Genomic DNA, 26,214 nt, shown 5'->3' on the forward strand with positions numbered 1-26,214 from the left:
AGGCTGGAGTGCAGTGGCGAGATCTCAGCTCACTGCAAGCTCCGCCTCCCAGGTTCACACCATTCTCCTGCCTCAGCCTCCTGAGTAGCTGGGACTACAGCCACCCGCCACCACGCCCAGCTAATTTTTTGTATTTTTTAGTAGAGATGGGGTTTCACCATGTTAGCCAGGATGGTCTCGATCTCCTGACCTTGTGATCCACCCGCCGCAGCCTCCCAAAGTGCTGGGATTACAGGCATGAGCCACCACGCCCGGCCTTTTTTTTTTTTTTTTTTTTTGAGATGGAGTTTCGGTCTCCTCATCCAGGCTGGAGTGCAATGGTGCAATCTCGGCTCACTGCAACCTCCGCCTCCCAGGTTCAAGCGATGATTCTCCTGCCTCAGCCTTCTGAGTAGCTGGAATTACAGGTGCCCACCACCACACCCAGCTAATTTTTGTATTTTTAGTAGAGACAGGGTTTCTGCAAGTTGGCCAGGCTGGTCTCAAACTCCTGACCTCAGGTGATCCACCTGCCTCAGCCTCCCAAAGTGCTAGGATTACAGGCGTGAGCCACCACGCCCGGCCCTTCTTCATTTTTAAAAATCAATACTTTACAGTTTTCAGTGTACAGATATTGTACCTCTGTGATTAACTTATTCCTAAGTACAGTTGACCCTTAAACAACACAAGTTTGAACCACACAGGTTTACATATACATGGATTTTCTTTCACCTCTATCAGACCTGAGACAGGAAACCAAATCCCCACCTCTTCCTTCTCCTCTTCAACCTAATTTATATGAAGATGGTAACGATAAAGAGCTTTATGATAACCCACTTCCACTTAAGGAATAGTAAATACATTTTCTCTTTTTATAATTTGCTTAATAACATTTTCTTTAATCTAGCTTACTTTATTGTAAGAATACAGCATATAATACACATAACATACAAACTATGTGTTAATCAACTGTTTATGTTATCATCAAGGCTTACAGTCAACAGTAGGCTATTAGTAGTAAAGATTTTAGAGTGTCAAAGGTCATATGTGGATTTTCAACAGCATGGAAGTAGTGCCTCTAACCCCCATGTTGCTCAAGGGTCCAACTGTATTTTTTTAAATTTACTGTTAATTGTATTGTCTACTTAATTACTTTTTTAATAGTTAGTTGTTAGTATATAAATTCACAACTGGTATTTTTATGTTGATTTTGTGTCTTGCAGCTTTATCGAATTCCTTTATTATTTCTAACAGGTTTTGGTGGATCATTAGGGTTTTTACACAAGGTCATGTCACCTGCAAACACAGAAAATTTTACTTCTTTCTGATTTGGATGTCTTTTTTTTCTTGTTTAATTGTTCTGGCAGGGACTTCTAGTACTATGTTGAATAGAAGTGGCAAAGGAGACATCTTTGTCTTATTCCTTATCTTAGAGGAAAAGTTTCAAATTTTCACTGTTGAATAGGATGTTAGCTGTGAGTTTATCTTATAAGATTCTTATTATGTTATGTTGAGCTATGTTCCTTCCATATCTAATTTATTGAAAGTTTTTAATGATAAAAGTATGTTGAATTTTATCAATTTTTTTCCTGCAACTATTAAGATGATTATATGATGCTTGTCTTTCATCCTGTTAATGAGGTGTATCACATTTATTGATTTGTATATGTTTAATCATCGTTGCATTCCAGAAATAAATCCCACTTGATCATGGTGTATGATCTTTTTAATGTGCTGCTGATTTCAGTTTGTTAGTATTTTGTTGAAGATATTTGTATCAATGTTTATCAGACATATTGACTAAAATTTTTTTTATAATATCCTTGTCTGGATTTGGTAACAGGGTATTGCTGGTCTCATAAAGTGGTTTTGGAGGTGTTCTCTCCTCTCTTCAGTTTTTAAAAGAGTTCGTGAGGGATTGCTTATATTATAATTTTTCTTTAAATATTTGGTAGAATTCACCAGTAAAGCCATCTGTTCCTGATGTTTTCTTTGTCAGATTTTTGATTACTGATTCAACCTTCTCATGTGTAATTAATCTGTTAAGATTTCCTATTTCTTTTCTCGTTTCTTTTGTTTTTTTTTTTTTTTTTTTTCTTGAGACAGAGTCTCATTCTGTCACCCAGGCTGGGGTGCAGTGGCGCAATCTTAGCTCACTGCAACCTCTACCTCCCAGGTTCAGCTGATTCTCCTGCCTCAGCCTCCTGAGTAGCTGGGATTACAGGCTCCCGCCACCATGCCCTGCTAATTTGTGTATTTTTAGTAGAGACGGGGTTTCACCATGTTGGCTAGGCTGGGCTCGAACTCCTGACCTCAAGTGATCTGCCCACCTTGGCCTCCCAAAGTGCTGTGAATACAGGCATGAGCCACCGCACACAGCAAGATTTTCTATTTCTTCATAATTCTGTCTTGGTAAATTGTATGTTTCCAGAAATTAATCTATTTCTTCTAGTTACTCAATTTGTTGATGAATAATTCTTCACAGTAGCCTCTTAAGATTCTTTGTATCTTTGTGGTATCAGTTGTAATGACTGTTATTTTAGTTCTGATTTTATTTATTTGAGTCTTCTCTTTTTTCTTAGTCTAGCTAAAAGATTAATAAAATTTGATAAAATTCAGCATGCTTTTATCAATTTTGTTTATCTTTGCAAAAAAAAAATCCTCTTAGGTTGTTGATCTATTTGAGTCTATCATCTTTATTGTTTTTTTATCCTATGGTGGTATTTGTTAATTCTACAAAAGTCTGAAATAATTTTGCTATATGTTAACTCTAGTCTTAGTCCATCCAGACTAACCATTTCTCTATGATATATTCTATCATGTTGAATATTATATTTATACATTTATTTGTTTGTATTTAATTGTCCTTTTATGTAATTTTTTCCTCTCCATCCAAATTATAAGCTCCTGTGTTATATTTTCCTATATTATCACTATGCCAAATACAGTACTAAGCATTCAGTACATATTCAGTAAATAATCTATTTCCTGATTGATAGCAGTTTGCATGTTTCTTTTCCTTTTTTTTTTTTTTTTTTTGAAACAGTCTCTCACTCATCTCCTAGGCTGTAGTGCAACGATGCAAACATGACTCACTGCTGCCTCAACCTCCTCGGCTCAAAGGATCCTCCCACCTCAGCCTCTCAAGTAGCTGGGACTACAGGCATGCACCACCATGTCCAGCTATTTTCAAATTTTTTTTGTAAAGATGGAGCCTCACTGTGTTGCCCTGGCTGGTCTCAAACTTCTGGGCTCAAGTGATCCTCCTGCCTCAACCTTCCAAAGTGCTGGGATTACAGACGTGAGCCACCATCCCCAGCCTTAATAGTATGTTTCTGTAAAAGAGCAATACAGTAACCTTTCAGTTAACTGGTATGTTGGCAACAAATTTATTTTGATTAATGGGTTTTCCATTTAACAGTTTTTATCGTTTTATTCAGTGCAGTTCTTTAAAGTGGGTTATCCCCTGCCTAGACTAGTGGGATTAACCACCAAAACCTTCAAATATGTGCATTGATATTTGTTTACACTCTTAATTCTCTTATTTTTTGGAAGACAACTATGTTTCTCATGAAACTTCAACCAGAGCAACATGTTTGGAAAGAGGCCACATGAAAATGTTCAAAATTGTTACTAAAAATGTTACATAAACAGCATAAACTTAGAAGAAAAAATAAAATATTTACTCTGAAATTTGTATGGTTTAAAATAATAGAGTCAGTAGAGCTTTATAAAAAAAATGACAGCCTCCTACTTTTTAATTGAAGAATAAAGATATAACACTGGCTACACTAGATGGAGAGACTCAGAGGTAGTCACGGAATCAGATGGTGAGAAGAATGACCCATTTGTAATAACTAATCTCATTGCTGGTGTTTATTCCAACAATCTAGCATGGCATATTTTTCTTTTTCATTGTTTCTTCTTTATCCCTACCAAACTGTATGTCCTTGGATTAAGGCTACATGAATAGCTTCATGGCTGGCAGCAGTTCAGAGTAAGCAGGTGTAAAGGGACAGCCTTAAAATAGGAGTCTAATTTTTAAAATGGAAATATAACATTGGCTTTAGTTGTCTTAGCTGACAAAGTAAGTCTAGGTTAATGACTGAAGAAATGGTGTTTCACTATGTATGGGGGGTTTAAAAACATGAGTCAACTGGCAGGCAAACAGATTCTACTCTCACCAGGTAAGAAAGTAATGTTTATATATGACCAGGGCTGGATCATACAAAGGCTACCCTGAAGTTATACTCCTTAATTAAAGTAATTAATGAATGTTATTATGACTTTGGTGTAAATTGAATATTTTGCCTGAAGATATCAAACAGACCACATTTCAGTCCAAATCTTTAGTTCTTCTGGATTTATATTAATTCCTTTGTTCCATTTTCACATACGGATTTGCCAAGGTGCCAGTGGACTGGGTTCTGGTTAACTGAAGTATTACAGCATACAATGAAATAAAATAGTATTTAATATATTACACATTTAGTTTCTATTATATTTAAAGTTATACCTAACTACATTCTTATTTCTTTTTAAAAAATTATTTATTTTTGTGGGTACATAATGAGTGAATATATCTATGGGGTACATGACATTTTTTGATACAGGCATGCGATGTGAAATAAGGATGCCATGGAGAAGGGAGTATCCATCCCCTCAAGCACTTATCCTTCAAGTTACAAACAATCCAATTAAAAATTTTAAGTTATTTTAAAATGTACAATTAAGTTATGATTGACTGTGGTCACCCCATTGTGCTACCAATTAGTAGTCTTGTTTATTCTTTCTAACTATATCTTTACCCATTGAACATTCCGCCCTCACCCAAGCCCCCCATTACCCTTCCTAGTCTCAGGTAATCATTCTTCTACTCTCTATGCCCATGAGTTCAATTGCTTTGATTTTTAGATCGCACAAATAAGCGAGACCATGCCATGTTTGTCTTTCTGTGTTTGGTTTATTTCACTTAACATAATGATCACAAGTTCCATCCATGTTGTTGCAAATGACTGGATTTCTTTCTTTTTGATGTCTGAATAGTATTCCATTGTGTATATCTATGACATTTTTCAAATCCATTCGTCTATTGATGGACACTTAGGTTGCATTCAAATCCTGGCTATTGTGAACAGTGCTGCAATAAACATACGAGTGCAGAAATCTTGTCGATACACTGATTTCCTTTCTTTTGGGTATATACCCAGCAGTAGGATTGCAAGATCATATGATAGCTCAATTTTTAGTATTTTGAGGAATCTCTAAACTATTCTCCATGGTGATTATACTAATTTCCAATCCCAACAACTGTATATAAGGATTCTTTTTTCTCCACATCCTCCCCAGCATTTGTTATTGCTTGTATTTTGGATATAAGACATTTTAACTGGGGTGAGATGATACCTCATTATAGTTATGATTTGCATTTCTCTGATGATCAATGATGTTGAGTACCTTCTTATATGCCCGTTTGCCATTTGTATGTCTTGTTTTGAGAAATGTCTATTCAAATCTTTTGTTCATTTTTTGATTGAATTATTAGATTTTCTTCCTACAGAGTTGTTCGAGCTCTTTTTTTTTTTTTTTTTTTTTTTTTTTTTTGAGACAGAGTTTCGCTCTTGCCCAGGCTGGAGTGCAATGGCGTGCTCTCGGCTCACCGCAGCCTCCGCCTCCCAGGTTCAAGCGATTCTCCTGCCTCAGCCTCCCGACTAGCTGGGATTACAGGCATGCACCACCACGCCTAGCTAATTTTGTATTTTTAGTAGAGATGGGGTTTCTCCATGTTGGTCAGGCTGGTCTCAAACTCCAGATCTCAGGTGATCTGCCCACCTCAGCCTCCGAAATTGCTGGGATTACAGGTGTGAGCCACCACACCCGGCCCTGTTTGAGCTCTTTATATGTTGTGATTATTAATCTCTTGTCAGATGGGTAGTTTGCAAATATTTTCTCCCATTCTGTAAGTTATTGCTTCACTTTTTTTATTGTATCTTTTGTTGTGCAGAAACTTTTTAACTTGATGTTATCCCACTTGTCCATTTTTTTCTTTGGTCTCCTGCACTTATTGTCTATTGCTCAAGAATTCTTTGCCCAGACCAATATCCTGGAGATTTTTTCAGTGTTTTCTTGTAATAGCCTTCGACTTTGGGTCTTAGAGTTAAGTCTTTAATCCATTTTCATTTGGTTTTGGTATATGGCAAGAGATAGAGGTTTAGTTTCATTCTTCTGAATATAGGGATCCAGTTTTCCCATCACCATTTATTGAAGAAACTGGTCTTTCCCCCATGGTGTGTTCTTGGAACCTTTGTCAAAAATGAATTCACTGTAGGGGTGTGGATTTCTTTCTGCGTTCTCTATTCTGTTCCATTGATCTATGTGTCTGTTTTCATACAAGTTCCAGCTGTTTTGGTTACTATAGCTTTGTAGTATTATTTGAGGACATGTTATGTGATTCCTCAAGTTTTGTTCTTTCACTTAGAGTAGCTTTGGCTATTCTGGGTCTTTGTGGTTTCATATTACTTTTAGGATTTTTTTTTCCTAAATCTGTGAAGAATGTCATTGGTATTTTGATAGGATTGCATTAAATGTGTAGATAGCTTAGGGTAGTATGGACATTTTAGCAACATTCATTCTTCCAATCCATGAAAATGGAATTTTTTTCCATTTATTGGTGCACTCTTTAATTTATTTCATCGATGTTTCATAGTTTTATTATAGAGGCCTCTCACTTCTTTGGTTAATTACTAGGTAATTAATTTTATGTGTGGCTATTGTAAATAGGACTAATTTTATTTTCTTTTTACATTGGTCACTGCTGGTATATAGAATTGCTACTAATTTTTGTAGGTTTATTTTGTATCCTGCAACTTTACTGAATATTTTTATCACTTCTAATAGTTTTCTTGTGGAGTTGTTAGGTTTTTTCAAATATAAGATTACATCATATTCATACAAGAATAATTTGACTTCTTCCTTCCTAATTTGGATTCCTTTATATTTTTCTTATGGCTCATTTCTCCAAATGGAACTTCCAGTGCCATGTTGAGTAACAGTAGTAGCAGTGGGCATTCCTGTCATGTTCCAGATGTTAGAGGAAAGGCTTTCAGTTTTTCACCATTCACTATGATACTATGTATTAGTCTTTCATATATGGCTTTGATTACGTTGAGGAATGTTCTTTCTATTCCCAGGTTTTTTAGGGTTTTTATCATGAAAGGATGTTGAATTCCATGAAATGGTTTCTCAGGATCAATTGAAATGATCATACAGTTTTTATCCTTCATTCTGTTGATATATCACACTGATTTGTTTATATTGAACCACCTTTGCATCCCAAAGATAAATCTCACTTGGTCACGATGAATGATCTTTCGAATGTATTGTTGATTTTAGTTTGCTAGTATTTTGGTGAGGATTTTTGCATCAATATTCATCAGAGATATTGGCCTGTAGTTTTATCTTTTTATTGTGTCAGTCTGGTTTTGGTATCAGGGTAATACTGGACTCGTAGAATGAATTTGGCATTACTCCCTCCCCCTCTATTTATTGCAATAGTTTGAATAGGATTGGCATTAATCACTTAAATGTTTGGTTGCATTCAGCAGTTTAGCCATGGGGTCCCAGGCTTTTTTCTTTTCTTTTTTTTTTGATGGGAGACTTTTTATTATGGCTTCAATCTCATTACTTGCTATTGGTCTGTTCAGATTTTGGATTTCTTCTTGGTTCAATCTTGCTAGGTTGTATGTATACATGAATTTGTCCATTTCTTCTACATTTTCCAAATTATTAGCTTAGAGTTGCTCATAGTAGTCACTAATGATCCTTTGAATTTCTGCAGTATCAATTATAATGCCTCCCTTTTCATTTCTGATTTTATTTGGATCTTCTCTCTTTTTTTCTTAATCTGAATAAAGGTTCTCAATTTTGTTTAACTTTTAAAAAACCAGCATTTTGTTTAACCAATCTTTGTATTGTATTTTTATCTTAATTTCATGTATTTGTGCTCTGATATTTATTATCTCTTTTCTTCTACTAACTTTGGTTTGATTTGCTCTTACTTTTCTGGTTCTTTAAGATGGATTATTACCTTATTCATCTGAAGATTTTCCTCTTTTGGGATGTAGGCATTTATAGCCATAAACTTTCCCGGTGATACTGCTTTTGCTGTATTCCATAGGTTTTGGTATGTTGTGTTTCCATTATGATTTGTTTCAAGAAATTTTTGAATTCATTCTTAATTTCCTCATTGACCATAATTGGTCATTCAGCAGCATATTGTTTAATTTCCATTTATTTATGTAGGTTTCAAAGTTCTTGTTATTTATTTCTAGTTGTATTCACTGTGGTCAGAGAAAATGCCAGATATTATTTTAATTTTTTTGAATGTCTTAAGACGTATTTTGTGACCTAACATATTATCTATCCTTGAGAATGATCCATGTGCTAAGGAAAAGAATGTATATTATATAGTTGTTAGATAAAATGTTCTGTAAATATCTATTAGGTGCATTTGGTCTATAATAGTCCAAACTAAATATGATGTTTCTTTGTTGATTTTCTGTCTGGAAGATCTGTCCAATGCTGAAGGTGTGGTGGTGAAGTCTCCAGTTATTATTGTATTGGGAACTATCCCTCTATTTAGCTCTAATAATATTTGCTTTATATATCCAGGTGCTCCAGTGTACATATATGTTTAAAATTCTTATATTCTCTTGTGAAATTGACCCCATTATCATTATATAGTGAACTTCTTTGTCTCTTCTCATAGTTTTTGTCTTGAAATCTAATTTGTCTGATACAAATATAATGACCCTTGCTCATTTTGGGTTTCCATTGTCCTGAAATATTTTTCCATCCTTTAATTTTCAGTCTATGTGTGCCTTTTTTTTTTTTTTTTTTTTGAGATGGAGTCTCGCTCTGTCACCCAGGCTGGAATACAGTGGCCAGAGCTTGGCTCACTGCAAGCTCCGCCTCCCAGGTTCATGCCATTCTCCTGCCTCAGCCTCCCGAGTAGCTGGGACTACAGGTGCCTGCCACCGTGCCCGGCTAATTTTTTGTATTTTTAGTAGAGATAGGGTTTCACCATGTTAGCCAGGATGGTCTCGATCTCCTGACCTCGTGATCCACCCGTCTCAGCCTCCCAAAGTGCTGGGATTACAGGCATGAGCCACCGCGCCCGGCCTATGTGTGCCTTTTTAGGTGAAGTGTTTCTTGTAGGCAACAGATCAGTGGGTCTTGCTTCTTTATCCATGCAGCTGGTTTATGTCTTTTGATTGGAAAGTTCAGTCTATTTACATTTAATGTTACTATTGATAAGTAAGGACCTACTCTTGCCATTTTCTTATTTATTTTCTGGTTGTTTATGGGCTTCTCTTTCTTTTTTCTTTCCTTCCTGTCTTCCTCTAGTGAAGGTTATTTTCTTGGGTGATATGATTAAGTTTCTTTCTTTTTATTTTTTATGTATCCATTGTATGCTTTTTGGTTTGGAGGTTACTATGAGGCTTGCAAATACTAACTTATGTCCCCTTATTTTAAAGGATAACAACTTAATACTCTTTGTATAACAAACAAAAAGAAAGAAAACAAATAAAAACTCTATGCCTCAACTTAGCTCCCCCACTTTTAACCTTTTTGTTGTTTCTGTTTATATCTTATTGTACTGACTGTGTCTTGAAAAGTTGTAGTTATTATTTTTGATGGGTTCATCTTTCTGCTTTTCTGCTTAAGATAAAAGTAGTTTCCATGCCACAGTTACAGTTTTATAATATTCTGTATTTTTCTGTGTACTTACTATTATCATTGAGTTTTGTATTTTCAGGTGATTATTTATTGCTTATTAATGTCCTTTTCTTTCTGATTGAAGTACTCCCTATAGCATTTCCTGTAGGCCTGGCCTGATATTGCTGAAATGCCACTGCTTTTGTTTGTCTGGGAAAGTCTTTATTTCTCTTGCATGTTTGATGGATATTTTAGCTGGATATACTATTCTAGGGTAAAAGTTTTTTCCTTCAGCACTTTAAATATGTCATGCCACTCTCCCCTTGCCTGTAAGGTTTCCACTGAAAAGTCAACTGCCAGATATATTGGAGCTCCATTGTATGCCATGTGTTGCTTTTCTCTTGCTGCTTTTAGAATCCTTTCTTAACTGTTAACCTTTGAGAGTATGATTATTAAATGGCTTGAGGGAACCTTCTCTGGGTTGAATCTGCTTTATGTTCGATTTCTTTCTTGTACTTGGACATTGATGTCTTTCTCTAGGTTTGAGAAGTTTTCTGTTATTATCCCTTTGGATTATCTTTCTACTCCTATCTCTTTCTCTACTTCCTTCAAGGCTAATAACTCTTAAATTTGTCCTTTTGAGGCTATTTTCTTGATCCTATAGGTGTGCTTCATTGTTTTTTTATTCCTTTTTCTTTTGACTCTTCTGTGTGTTTTCAAATAGCCTGTCTTCAAGCTTAGTAATTCTTTCTTCTGCTTGATCAATTCTGCTAATTAAAGAATGGTGATGCATTATTCAGTAAGCCAATTGCATTGTTCAGCTTCAGAATTTCTGCTTTATTATTCATAATTATTTTAATCTCTTTGTTCAGTTTATCAGATAGAATTCTAAATTCCTTCTCTGTGTTATCTTGACCTTTTTTTGAGTTTCCTCAACACAGCTATTTTGAATTATCTGTCTGCAAGGTCACATACCCCTGTTCCTCCAGGACTGGTCCCTAGTTCTTATTCAGTTCATTTGGTGAGGTCATGTTTTTCTGGATGGTGGTGATGCTAGTAGATATTCTTCAGTGTCTGGGCATTGAAGAGCTAGATATTTATTGTAGTCTTCACTGTCTTATTTGTAGCCACCCTTCTTTGGAAGGCTTTCCAGATGTTTGAAAGGATGTGAGTATTGTGATCTAAGCTGTATCTGCTTTAGGGGTCACTCCAATCCTATTAATGCTGTGGTTCTTGCAGACTTGTAGTGGTGCTGCCTTTATGGTATTAGACAAGATCTGAGAGATTTCTCTGGATTATCAGGCAGAGACTCTTGTTCTCTTCTTTTACATTCCCCCAAACAAACAGAGTCCCTCTCTATCTTTTCTAACCCATGTAAAGCTGGAGCTGGAGTGACAATAAGCACCCCTGTGGTCACCACCACTGTGACCCTGCTGGGTCACATCTGAAGCCAGCACAGTGCTGGGTCTCATTCAAGACCCACTGTAACTACTCCCTGGCCACTTCCCATGTTTGCTCAAGGCCCTGGTGCTCTACAATCAGCATGTGGCAAAGCCAGCCAAGCCTGTGTTCTTCCCTTCATGGCAGTGAGGTCCCCCAGACCCTATGTGCATCCAGAAGAACTGTTTGGTAGTCAGGGACTAGCGTCAAAAACCTTAGAAATCTACCTAATATTTTACTGTATTGCACCTGAGCTGACACTCAAACCACAAGACACAGTTCTTCCCACTCTTCCCCCCTCTTTCCAAAGGCAGAGGAGCCTCTCGCCATAGCCACCACCACCTCAGACCATGAGGTATACTGCCAGACTACCACCGATACTCCCTTATGACCCAATGTCTCTTAAGTCAACTTATTGTGAATGCTGCCTGCCCTGGGACTCACCCTTCAGGGCAATGGCCTCTCCTCTGATTCAGGTCAGGTCCAGAAATGCCACCCAAGGGTCAAGTCCTGTAATCACAGACCCCAAGAGCTCACTTGGTGGTCTACTGACCGCCACCCCCGTGGCCTGATGTTGCTGAAATCCCACAGCTTTTTGTTGTGCTGGTACCTCAGATGCAAGACAAAGTCCCATTTACTTTTCTCTCTGCTTTTCTCAAGCAGGAGTTTTGCCTCAGAGCCACCATAGCTGTTAATGTGCTGAGCCTCACCTGGAGCCAGCCCATCTCAGAGACTGACCAAGACCCTCAATGTAGTACCTGGGTAATGCTGCTGGTTATGCAGGGCCTAAGGGCTCTTCAGTTAGCAGACGATGAAAGCTGGCAGGAATGGGTCCTTTCCTTCAAGGCAGCAGGTTCCCTTCTGGCCCAGGGTGTGTCTAGAAATGTCATCTGGAATCTAAAGCCTGGAATGGGGGCCTCATGACTCTGACCAGTGCCCTATCCTGCTGTGGTTCAGGTGGTATCCTAGATGAAAGACAAAGTCCTTCCCACCCTTCCTTCTCCTCTCTTCAAGTGGAAGGAAGGGTTGTCTTTCAGTGCTGAAAGCTGTGCAGCCTGGGGTTAGGGTAGGGATGATTCCAACACTCCCTTGACTTCTCCAGCTGGTGCCTCAGTATGCCAGGTTTCTTCAGTTTGCTGTCTCTGGGCCTAGTTCAGCACTAGGACTCACATAAGGGTTGCAGTTCTTACGATCTAGACAGCCTTTCAAGTTTACTTTGAGACAGAGTGTGGTAGCCTTTGGTGGTGAGGTTTGCAGACACTCAGGTATGGACCTCTGGTTTCAAGGGATCCTTCTCTGGCTAGGGCTGATTTAAATGCTCCTCCTGTGGGTGGGGGTCAGCTGAATTTGCTCTGGTTTTGCTTTCTGCTTTAACAGGACAGCACTTATTTCAGCACCTCACGATTGCTGTGTTTTCTCTCCCTCAGTGTCCAGAGAAGCTCTCTGCACCATGCCGAGGTTGGGGAGGGGTGGCATCAGTAATTCTACAAGGTTTATTTCTTCAGTGCAACTTTAGGACACATGAAGTTAAAACTAGGTACTGAGTGCTCATCTGATTTTTGTTTCTTATGAAAGTGTTTTTTTTTTCTGTATAGATAATTGTTAACTTGGTGTCCTTGCTGGGGCGGCAACTATAGGTAGAGCTTTCTATTCTGCCATCTTGCTCTGTCTTCCTTGTATATTTCCTGCTCTTTCCTAATTCATATGTTAATTTTTCTTATTTTACCTTTCTTAATGAACTAAGTTTTCATTATTACTTATGAGTGACACAAACTATTGTACTGATCAAAAGTAAAGATACACTTACTGGTGAAGGGATACCAATATGTTTTCTTTAGATATCAGGTGAACTTGAGCAAAACTCTTGTTACTCCACTTTATAGGCAACCTTTGATGCTTAGGCACTGATAAATAAATCAGAACAAACAAACTCAAAATAAAATGAGCAAACTAATCCCACAAATACTTTATTTTATAGAAATTGCACTTTTAGCCAAATGTGAATACAATTGCAATAACTGTGTTTTTTAAGAAAATCAGCAAAATTTTATGTACTCCTTTTTAGTAACTATATTTGAAAAATCTAAGTTTATTCCCATTATTAAGATTGGACATTGTTATGATTGCATTTCCTTTCAAAAGATGTATTCTAGCTCAATTTCCCTAGCTTCCAGGTAAGAATAAAAGAAATATTAAAATAGAGCTATGGTTTGCTATAATTTTACAGGGTATTTTGTGGTCAAGTTCTAAAATTATCAAGAGCATATTTTTATGTTTTTGAACTTTAAGTTTTTAACAAGATAGTCTATCCTAAAGCTTAAATATTTTAATCAGCAACAAAATGGCATAGAATAAGAACAGTGTTAAGGGAACCTTGAAAATAATAAAAAGTATGTGGCTTCTTACATATGACATACTGAGGCAATGCCATTATCATGCTGTATTACAAATAAAATGTAAATTACAATGCAATGAAAATAAATTCACAATCATTTTATTGTTTTAAGCATACCAATATCTTGAAATTTTTCAGGAAAGAATTGCTTTCAGAAAGATTTGCCTTCTCAAGATTGAAGCACATTTTATATTGAATTAACTGATATGCTATGAAACCCGGGCCCCTTGATAAAAAACAGTGACTGTTGCTTTTTTTTTTTTTTTTTGAGATGGAGTCATCTTGCTCTGTCTCCCAGGCTGCAGTACAGTGGTATGATCTTGGCTCACTGCAACCTCTGCCTCCTGGGTTCAAGTGATTCTCCTCCCTCAGCCTCCCAAGTAGCTGGGATTATAGGCATGCACCACCACGCTCGGCTAATGTTTTTGTATTTTTAGTACAGACGGGGTTTCACCATGCTGGTCAGGCTGGGCTGGAACTCATGACTTCAGATGATCTGCCTGCCTCGGCCTCCCAAAGGGCTGGGATTACAGGTGTGTGCCACCTCGCTCGGCCTGTTGCTTTTTCACTAACTTATGACTTATCTAGTATTTATCTAAAAAACAGAGACAATATCTATACAAATCAACTTTATATAATTATTTTAACAAATACTTTGATTATATATAACCACACTGTTCTGTGCACATGGAAAAATGAATATGATAGGAATATGATTCTCAGGTGATTAAAAAATAATATTCTCTTTCATCAAAATAAGCAAATACCTACTTGTAAGGCACAATGCAAAGAAAAAAATATTTTTTGCAAATGATCAACTGTCATTTAAAATAGATAGCATCTAAGTTGCCTTACACCCCAAATGTAAATGGACCTTCATATTTTGAACAGTGAAGCCAATTACAGAAATTTGTCATCATTCATGTCATCTGGGATGATCATTAAAATATCTTTAGTGATTACATCTCTCATTTTTCTTCTTACTTATCATGTGCTTACAGACATAGCCAATAATATGGCTTTTCTACCTAGAATTATTATAAATTCATCACAATGACTGGTATGTAGGTACTGTTTTACCCCCTCAGAGAGTTATTTCATTACCTCATTAATTCATAATCCACACGGTTTTCCATGTGTACAGAACAGTTTGATCTTATGTATTCAAAATATTTGATTAAATAATTCTATAAGATGGATATGCATAGATATTGTCTCTGTTTTTTAGATGAATGCTAGATAAATCATAAGCTAGTGAAAAAGCAATAATCATTATTTTTTTGCTGACTTTCAGGTTTAGGGGATACATATGCAGGTCTCTTATATGGGTAAGTTTTTTGTCACTTGGGTTTGGTGTACAAATGATCCCGTCACCCAAGTAGTGAGCATAGTACCTGATAGTATTTCAGTGCTCACCCTCCTCCTACCCTCCCCACTGTGGTAGTACCCAGAATCTATTGTTCTCATCTTTGTGTCTACATGTACTCAGTGTTTAGCTCCTACTTATAAGTGAGAATATGAGATATTTGGATTCCTGTTCCTGTGCTAATTCACTTAGGATAATGGCCTACAGCCACATCCATGTTACTGCAAGCAGAATGATTTTATTCTTTTTATGGCTATGTAGTATTCCATGGTGTATATACACCACATTTTCTTTATTCAGTCCACAGCCAGTGGGCATCTAGGTTGATTCCATGTTTTTGCTATTGTGAATAGTGCTGCAATGAACATACACATGAATGCGTCTTTATGGCAGAACAATTTATATTCCTTTGGGTGTATAACCAGTAATAGGATTGCTGGATTGAATGGTATTTCTGTTTTAAGCTCTTTGAGTAATCTCCATTGCTTTCCCCAGTGGCTAAACTAATTGACATTTCCAACAGCCTATAAGCATTCCCTGTTTTCTGCAACCTCACCAACATGATATTTTTTGACTTTCTAATAATAGCCATTCCAAAAGGTCACTATTTTTATCCAAGTGCCCTGGTTTTACAGCATATCACTTAATTCAATGTAAAATGTGTTTCAATTTTGAGGAGGCAAATATTCCTGAAAGTAAATGGGTTCTAAATTGGTTGCTTGACCAACTTTCTTATTTCAAGTGGTGAATATAATACAAGAAGTAGAGAAAAGAAAGTTTATGGCCTTGAAGGATTTTACAGATTTGAAGGAAGAGCAAACATCAAAAACATATCTTCTTAGTGGATGTCATTTCCCATTTTCCCACCCCGATGGCTTGCTCTATAAGTCAAATTAGGTAGATATACAGATTGATAGAAGATAGAATTGTTGATAAAAACAGCAAGAACATTGATACTTAGGTTTTAGAATCAGCATTACAAGTGATCCTGAAAATCATTTAGTGGAAACAAGAGTCTTATAAAGGAAGCCACTAAAATCTGGAGAATAGTGACTTGCCAAAAGTCCGAAATCTTGTTTCAGTGTTAGAGCCAGTCTTAGAATCTAGGCCTACTTTCCCCATATAGTAGTTTTTATATATTTTTAATTTAGTCTAATTAATCTTCTAATATCTAAGAGGCAATTCTTGTTTTAGGTGATAGCTTTTTCAAAAGTCAATCTTGACATATGGGGCCATTACAGCAACCTAATAGGCAAATCTAGCATATATCCTTTGTACTTTAAAAACATTAGACACAACTTGATTCTTCAAGTTATATGAAAATAATGAAGTGGTGGTGAATACATAGAACAGATGTGTGTTCATAAAGACCATGTGGTTTTTTTTGTTTAATGTAGTAATGTTTCGATGTGCTGCTGAGGGGCTTATCTTAGGGAGATAGTAAAATGGCAGCTGGTTTTACCCTAGAAGACCTCTTACTAGATAAATTCCAGCTGTGAATACATGATGTTTCCTTAAATGGGCAAAGAGAAGTTATCGCATATGTAAAATTATTCTCAACATCTGTGCTGCTTTAGGAACCATATTCTCTTTGTAATTGGCTTCTGTAAGAGGATTTTTTTCCCTTAAAAATGTAGAAAACTGAATTTGTACAAAATGTTTATAAATAATTCGAAAGAGGACTTTAAAAGTACTTTTTGCAAGTTTGTTCTTCTTGCAAGTATAAATGTATACAAGTATAAATATATTTGAACAGATCTAGGTACAATCAGTGTTAAACAAGTAGTTAAAGTAGTATGTGCCTCACATTATAAAATCTCCGCCTAAAGTGACTTGTGGGTTTACAAAGGCAGACCTGGTACACGTCCATAGTTCTATTAGACAAAAGTCTTTTGGATTTTGTAAAAATACTATGGAAGCATGCTCCAGAGATATTGTGGGTTTGATTTCAGACCACTGCAATAAAACGAATATTCAAAAAAGTGAGTCATGGAAATTTTTTAGTATAAACATAAAAAAGTTATGTTTATGCTATAATGTAGCTTATTAAGTGTGCAATAGCATTAATGTCTAATAAAATAATGTGTGTCAGCCAATATAATACTGAATGGGCAAAAAACTGGAAGCATTCCCTTTGAAAACTGGCACAAGGCAAGATGCCCTCTCTCACCACTCCTATTCAACATAGTGTTGCAAGTTCTGGCCAGGGCAATCAGGCAGGAGAAGGAAATAAAGAGTATTCAATTAGGAAAAGAGGAAGTGAAATTGTCCCTGTTTGCAGATGACATGATTGTATATCTAGAAAACCCCATCATCTCAGCCCAAAATCTCCTTAAGCTGATAGGCAACTTCAGCAAAGTCTCAGGATACAAAATCAATGTGCAAAAATCACAAACATTCCTATACACTGATAATAGACAAGCAGAGAGCCAAATCATGAATGAACTCCCATTCACAATTGCTATTAAAAGAATAAAATACCTAAGAATAGAGCTAACAAGGGATATGAAGGACCTCTTCAAAGAGAACTGAAAACCACTGCTCAAGAAATAGCAGAGGACACAAACAAAAGGAAAGCATTCCAGACTCATAGATAGGAAGAATCAATATTGTGAAAATGGCCATACTGCCCAAAGTAATCTATAGATTTAATTCTGTTCCCATTAAGCTACCATTGACATTCTTTACAAAATTAGCAAAAACTACTTTAAATTTCATATAGAACTAAAGAAGAGCCCTTATAGTCAAGACAATCCTAAGCAAACAAACAAACAAACAAACAAAGCTGGAGGCATCATGCTACCTGACTTCAAACTATACTACAAGGCTACAATAAGCAAAACTTCATGGTACTGGCATACAATGGAATAGAATAGAGACCTCAGAAATACCACCACACATCTACAACCACCTGATCTTTGATGAACCTGACAAAAAAAGGAATGAGAAAAAGATTCCCTATTTAATAAATGGTGCTGGGAAAACTGGCTAGTCATATGCAGAAACGTCTTGATTAAAGACTTAAATGTAAAACTCAAAACCATAAAAAACCCAAAAAGAAATCTTAGGCAATACCATTTAGGACATAGGCATGGGCAAGGACTTCATGATGAAAACACCAAAAGCAATTGCAACAAAAGCCAAAATTGACAAATGGGATCTAATTAAACTAAAGAGCTTCTGCACAGCAAAAAAAAACTATCATCAGAGTGAACAGGCAACCCATTGAATGGGAGAAAATTTCTGCAATCTACCCATCTGACAAAGGTCTAATATCCAGAATCTGCAAGAAACTCACACAAATTTACAAGAAAAAAAAAACAAACAATCCCATCAAAAAGTGGGCAAAGGATATGAACAGACACTTCTCAAAAGAAGACATTTATGCAGCCAACAACCTTATGAAAAAAAGATCAACATCACTGATCGTTAGAGAAATACAAATCAAAACCACAATGAAATACCATCTCACACCAGTCAGAATGGCGATTATTAAACAGTCAACAAACAATAGATGCTGGAGGCTGTGGAGAAATAGGAATGCTTTGACACTGTTGGTGGGAATGTAAATTAGTTCAACCGTTGTGTAAGACAGTGTGGCGATTCTTCAAGGATCTAGATCTAGAAATACCATTTGATCCAGCAATCCCAATACTGGGTATATACCCAAAGGAATATAAATCATTCTACTATAAAGGCACAAGCACACATATGTTTACTGCAGCACTGTTTACAATAGCAAAGACATAGAACCAACCCAAATGCCCATTGATGATAGACTGGATAAAGAAAATGTGGTACATATACACCATGGAATACTATGCAGCCATAAAAAAGAAGGAGATCATGCGGGAATATAGATGAAGCTGGGGGCCATTACTTTAGCAAACTAATACAGGAACAGCAAACCAAATATAGCATGTTCTCACCTATAAGTGAGAGCTAAACAATGAGAACTTCTGGACGCATAGAGGGGAACAAGAGACACTGGGGCCTACTGGAGGGTGGAGCGTGGGAGGAGGGAGAGGATCAGGAAAAATAACTAATAGGTACTAAGCATAATTCCTGGGTGATGAAATAATCTGTACGACAAACCCCCATGACACAAGTTTACCTATATAACAAACCTCCACATGTACCTCTGAACTTAAAAGTTAAGAAAAAATCAAAAGAAGGACAATGTTTTGTGATATGTGAAAATTATGTGAAATTTCGGTGTCCATAAATGAAGTTTTATTAGAACAAAGCCACAGCCATTCATTTATGTAATGCCTATTGCTGCTTTCACACTACAGTGGCAGGATGACTACTTGCAATAGAAACCATATGGTTCAACAATCATAAATTATTTACTATCTGCCTTTTTACAGAAAAAAAAAAATGCCAACTCCTGCTGTAGATCACTCACACTGGAGGAATGTGCAGCTAAAAGAGGAGATACATTTCCCATAAGATTCAAGGAACACTCATTATCCATTCTTAAGAGAAAATGATAGGGGTTTAACAAGTGATGTGAATGAAACAAAATAGTATCTATGGATTGCCTTTTGGAATTTGGAGGAAGAATAATTTTCCAATTTTAGGCATTAAATCCCTGTGAGCATGTGTTTCTGAGTACAATGGTTCTTATGTCAAACATTGCATAAGGGCAAAGCACAGGTAGAAAGGAGAAAAGAAAACTTTTACTCTATTACCTGTTTTCTTCTCCATGTGTCATGTGAGAATAGAAGCTATATCTCCTTCAAGATGAACATAGTTATTACCTGGGGGTTCTATTTCCTGTTCCCTCATTAGAAGGTAAATGCTGGGAGGAAAATTGCTAATCTGATGCCATAAAGGAACGTTTCTAGACTAAAAGAAAAGAATTGTATCCACTTGTAATTTAGCCTATCTTTCTTCATCTTTTGTCCTGTCTTCTTTGCGAATGTGAATGTGATGACTGTTTATTCCACACAATCATAAGGGATACATATTGCCATTTTAGTGACTATGTTTTGCATTTTGTTAAGGTACATGTTTTAAATTTCTTCCTTGTGCTAAAATATCCAGTATTTGTGTGTATGTGTGTATATACACACACACAGCACACACACACATAGTGTATGCCACATATAATGTGCCTTATTTGCATATTATATTTCTGTATGAATGTGTCTCAATGATAGTGTCATTTTTATAATAATATGATAATATATTGGTATGATCTAATAATTTAGCTTTCTTATTTCATTGGAATACAATTACCAAGGGGCTTATTGGCCTGTAAAAGAAAACTCCTAGTTGGGATCTAAATGCCTTTACAGTAGCCAAATTTACATCTACTAGCTATCTAGATGTCAAATAATATAGAACATAGAGGGCCAAAGCAATTTTTACTAATTGTTTCTTAACCGAAGGATAGGAGATATGCAGAACAGTTAAATAGTCCTAAGGACCATCTTTATTATGGCCAAGAAAGAGAAACGGTAGTCATAAATTAAGTTTATTACATCTTATATATAGCATAGCAAGAGAAGCATGAAAGTAATACCGTATCACTCTCCTTTTCACTAATCCTTGAATATTGGATTTATCAATTATGCTTAGTAGTTAGTCCATGCATAAAAAAGCATTATAAAATACATATAATATTGCAATATAGCTGCAAAAATATACTTAAGTATCTGAAATTCACTTATATAAACAAAACTATAATAATCCAGTGGGAACTGACTTAATATTCAATGTTTCAGCCAGGACACAAGATCTAAGTTATTGTTACAAATGTGTACATGACCATTGTCATGTCATTGAATTGCAAGACATAATGACATAATAAGTTGAATTTTCTTGACCTTATGACATTGCTTTTTGTGTGTGTGTGTAGTTAGTTGTTAGACTTTTATGTTCCTGTCAAGTGGACAATCAGTGGAGGCTTCTGGTTTGCCATTTTTCTCTGGGGTGGGACAGAGATTTTACCAAAGACTAATTAATGCATTTTGAAAATTGGATAAATATTTCCTCATTCAATCGTTTCAGAATTTCATTATTAAGACAAAACTATTGCTACATGTTTTGAATGTTTTAGAAATTGCTGATTATGTTATTGATTATATCTAAAATCTCAATAAATCTGCACATGAAAAAAAGAGAAATAATGCTACTTTTTTATTTACCTGAGACACAATATTTTACATATTTATGGGATACTTGTGAGTATTTGTCACATGTATAGAATGAGTAATGATCAAGTCAGGGTATTCGAAGCATCCATCACCTTGACTATTTATCATTTGTATGGGTTTGTAACATTTCATGTCCTCTTTTCCAGCTACTTTGAATTATGCAATATATTTTTGCCAACTATAGTGACTTTAGAAAGCTACTTATTCTTAATTTTGCCACTCCTCCTTCAACAAAGTATAGAATTATGGTGACTTTTAAAAAATTACATTTTGAAAAGTATGCATATTCATATACTTGACTACAAATTATAAAACCAAATTAAAATTATTTTCTTATACAATCACCAAATCTATACTGTTCTGTATTGTATTGTTCTATGGTAAGAGAGTTTTTGTGTTTCAGTCTAGATACTTTGCTCACAGTAATCCAGTGCAAATCAGTACAACACAAACTGATTATTCAAACATATAGTGTTTTGAAATCACAGCCCAAGATATATGCTTCTTCCTAAATTTTCACATTAAAAACATCAATGTAAGGTGACATGTATTGGTAGTTAGATCAGAAAAGAAATAAATAATTCTGGGTTCTATTCCTTGAACTTCTATTGATTTTAATACACCATGTATATATTTAGCAGGTACAAAAAAATGAATGAGTACCACACAAATATTACAGTTTAAAAAATAGCCTCTAGGCTGGGCACAGTGGCTCATGCCTGTAATCCCAGCACTTTGGGAGGTTGAGGCAGGCAGATCACGAGCTCAGGAGTTCGAGACCAGTCTGACCAACACGGCGAAACCCTGTCTCTACTAAAAATACAAAAATTAGCCGGGTTTGGTGGCATGTGCCTGTAATCCCAACTACTCAGGAGGCTGAGGCAGGAGAATCGCTTGAACCCAGGAGGCAGAGGTTGCAGTGAGCTGAGATCGCACCACTGCACTCCAGCCTGGGCGACAGAGTGAGACTCTGTCTCAAAAAAAAAAAAAAAACCTCTATATTTATTTTGATCTTATAATGAGACATGGGATTATTGATAAATCAATTTTAATAAATAGTATAAAATCCTAAAACAACTAAAATATCTAAATGTAATTTAACTTTTAATTACATTATTATGTGATAAGAATACGAGTGTGAATATTTCCCATGCAATCCACTAAAATTTTATATTTTATTAAATTAAGAAACACCATAAATAGCTTATAATATCTTAAAATATTATATTATTAAATTAAAATATATCATGAAAGATAATGTCACATTCTTCAGTGAACACTCAGAAATCCTTGTCTTGAATGGATTATCAACTAAACATATTTACTTTTATTAAATACATGCATAAATGTTAATAGAAAATTAATCTGTGTTAAATGAATGTCTATCTGAAGATTTCTGTACATCATATTATATGGCTCAGACTAAGATACACACTTTACAAAATCTAGCATTTCTGAGTATAAAATCTTCTGACAAAATTTTTTTTCTTATGAGCACCTACCACGTGATTTTGGAGTAACATACATTAATTTTCTCTAAATGAACTACATTTAGCTATTTATTGGCTACTTCCAAATACACACAAATAATTATCTGAATAAAGTTTATAGCTCAGGAAGCTATAAAGTTGTTGCTCTTTTTTCTTTTTTTTTTTTTGAGATGGAGTCTTACTCTGTTGCCCAGGCTGGAGTGCAATGGCGTGATCTCAGCTCATGCAACCTACACCTCCCGGGTTCAAGCGATTCTCTGCCTCGGCCTCCCGAGTAGCTGGGATTGCAGGCACCCGCCCCCATGCCCAGCTAATTTTTTTTGTATTTTTTAGTAAAGATGGGGTTTCGCCATCTTGGCCAGGCTGGTCTTGAACTCCTGACCTCGTTATCTACCCGCCTCAGCCTCCCAAAGTGCTGAGATTAAAGACGTGAGCCACCGCGCCTGGCCGTTGCTCATTGTTTAGGAACACATTTCTGTGATTTTCAGTTTATTATACCATTGTAGGTAACCCAAAAATAGCTGTGCATTTTCGATATATTAGATATTTTTATGTTGTTATTGAAGAAAGAAAACCTAGCTTTCTACTTGAAAGAGATGATACTCATTCATTAATATTTATGTGTTTTAAAAGTGAGGGAGAATATTTTTTCAAAAATTAAATATTGCCTCTTTTGGCATATTGGCACATAAGCATGCCAGCACTTAATAATACAAATAATTTCTTTAACATATTTTACTTCTCTTGACTTCATTTCAGTTGAAATTACATTGCAATTTCTGCAATTAGTGATCTTAGCCTTACTGTTTTCCCTGTCAGTTCAACGAAGTAGTGATTGGACAAAATGTGGAGGATTGGGCTATAAAATATTTAATCTATGCATAACTGAGAGCCTAAAAGATCTCTAGCAGATTTTCTGGGTTGTTATCCCATAAGGCTTGTAATTTCTAAAATACACCAAAGTTTATGTTTAGGAATACACCTTTTTTACAAAATAAATACACTGATATTCTCTTAGTCTTTCATCAAAGTACTAAATGATCTTTGCCTTTCTAACTTCCATGGGCCACTGGTCCTTGGTGATGGAGCCATAACCTGGAGCTAAAAAACAAAATGAATATATCCAGAAATATAATGTCTTGGCTGCTGTAACTTACAAGGAAATGTTCACTGTATGAAAAAAAAGCTTCACAGAAATACTAAGTCATCAATTTATCAGTCAAAATTATGTATAACCGCCAGTGTAGTGCACAATCATATACAAATCCTAATATAAAATTTTAATTTGCCTTTAAATAGCTTGAACTTCATTGACAAACATGCTATCATAGGCATAACTTTCTTGAAGTTTAAAATAGCAGCATTAATGTATTAATTATAATCTTGCATTTATAGATGATTGATAGAGTTAATAAGAGATATTCCAACTCATTTATAATCTTGCAAGGCTGAAATACTAAGTAAACTATTAGTTCAACTTGTCACTTTAATATAAGTAAGTTGTTGAAATTCCTAAGGATATAGTCTAGCTGCTTGGCAATGGATTGCAGTGAAATTCATTTAAAGTTCATTGAACATGGAAAGGATGTAATTTATTTAAATCCTTCACTTATTAAACCAGGATTTGAATTTTTAAAATATTTTATTTTTTTCCAACTAATGAAATGGACTTGAAAAGAATTAGCAAAATCTCTGTAGAGTTGTGACAAAGTAATTCTGATGACTATGTTGTCTACTAAAGTTTTTACTGATAGGCGCTGAAGGCTGAATTGAGATGAATATATTCACTGTTGTTTAGAGGATTTGTTTTTATTTTTATTTGTTTTACAGAAAGATATTCAGTTTTAAATACCTTATAGAATAGTCTTATATCTCCCTTTCCATATAAATAATAAGATCATATTGTTGCATATTTAATGAGCACACAGATTAACAAAAAGTTTACAAAGGAACTCCTGTATTTCTTAATAAATAATTAATCATATAAGTAACAGAAGGTAGAATTTTTCCACAGCTTTATTAAATTGATTAGTAAGTACAGACTTTTGAAGCATAAAGTTTTAAATACATAAAAATTTAGCTTCTGATTTTGTGTCTTTGTTTCTACCTCCATCATACTTTTTGATTTCATGGGGTTTTTTGTTGTTGTTCTTTGCATTTAAGTTATTCATTTGCTCTCAGCCGTGCTTTCATCTATTCTTTTGAGATTTCAAATCTTAAAACCTTAAGTGTGATTTTTGCAGGCGTATTGTCAAGATAAAATTCATGAATTCTCTCTAAGAGAAATGTCTTTAGACTTAGTAAAGGGTTACTACTATACTGTTTTCTCATTGATGCAAGTACTGTGGAGCTTAAAAGTCAAAATGGTAGATATGAAAATGAGTTTTTTGGGGAATATTTTATTTGCAGCAAATAATGTGTAAGATATATTGGCACATCTGTATGATTATGTGTCCTCAGCCCTGTCATACCCATCATTTCTTTCACTGAATTACAGAAGGGATTCCTAAGGAGAAAAACCACATAATTCCTAAGTTTGTAATTGGCAATTATAAGGAAAGACAAGCTTTAAATTAAATCTTGATAAAAACTGATCATGCTCTTTCTAAAATGACAACATAGACTTTTTCTCTCCTCCTCTGTGCTAATAAATGAATTAGGCACAACTGCAGATTTCAAGACGTTTATGATGTTTTAGAAGCTCTGGGGGATAGAAAGATCAATTACACCTGGTACCTGCCCTTAGGGAGCTTGTAGTCAAATTAGTGCAGATAAGAAATATAGGCATATAATTATAAATTCAGGAAAAAACTGATTCCAGAATGAAGATAAAGTCTGGACCACAGGACACCAGAGGAAGGAGAGATCTATTTAGACAGATGGATTACAGTGCAGGTGGTTCTTAAGCAGGTTGTTGAAAGATCAAATTTAGATATGTGGGTCATCAGGAAAAAAAGGTGTTTCAGAAATAAGAACAGGACTATTAAAGGCACTAACACAGGAAATCTCTGGTGTACACTGATACAAATGGAATAGTTCAGTTTCATTGGGTTAATGTATGAAACAGAGTTGTTACAAGGAAATTTGAAATGTTTGATTTGGATCTTGGATGCCAGGTCAAAGAGTTCAGTTGACATTTACAATTTTGGAAATGGAGAGTCAGAACAACTTTTTCAGGCCAGGCGTGGTGGCTCACGCCTGTAATCCCAGCACTTTTGGAGGCCAAGGCGAGTGGATCATCTGAGGTCAGGATATCGAGACCAGCCCGGCCAACATGGCGAAACCCCAACTCTACTAAAAATACAAAAATTAGCCAGGCATAGTGGTGCGTGCCTGTAATTCCAGCTACTGGGGGGCTGAGGCAGGAGGATCGCTTGAACCTGGGAGGCCGAGGTTGCAGTGAGCCAAGATCGTGCCACTGCACTCCAGCCTGAGCAACAGAGCGAGACTCCATTACAAAAAAAAAAAAAAAAAAAAAGGAACAACACTTTCAGAAGTTTATTTTGGCAGGGATTCCAGTAAAAAATCTGTCTCTAATATGTTTCGCTGTATTTCTAACCACTGCTACTAAAAATACACCAACGATGGTGTGCTGGAGCCAACAAGTACCCACTTGTGAGAGCCAATTGTGCATCTCTTTCCAACTCTTCTAGTGATATCATG

General features: G+C 35.8%; 1 protein-coding gene and 1 long non-coding RNA gene across 2 annotated transcripts in view; both read left to right on the plus strand.

Moving 5' to 3' along the window:
- The window catches only part of PCDH11X (protocadherin 11 X-linked), a 787,481-nt gene that overhangs the window by 204,352 nt on the left and 556,915 nt on the right, over nt 1-26,214 (plus strand). The gene's annotated exons all lie outside the window — the stretch shown is intronic.
- On the plus strand, nt 6,217-14,842 carry LOC115833369. The gene is made up of 3 exons (XR_004028806.1): nt 6,217-6,303; nt 7,454-7,457; nt 14,832-14,842. It is a non-coding gene; the product is annotated as an uncharacterized LOC115833369 (long non-coding RNA).

The sequence above is a fragment of the Nomascus leucogenys genome, chromosome X (genome assembly GCF_006542625.1).
Source record: "Nomascus leucogenys isolate Asia chromosome X, Asia_NLE_v1, whole genome shotgun sequence".
NCBI lineage: Eukaryota > Metazoa > Chordata > Mammalia > Primates > Hylobatidae > Nomascus > Nomascus leucogenys.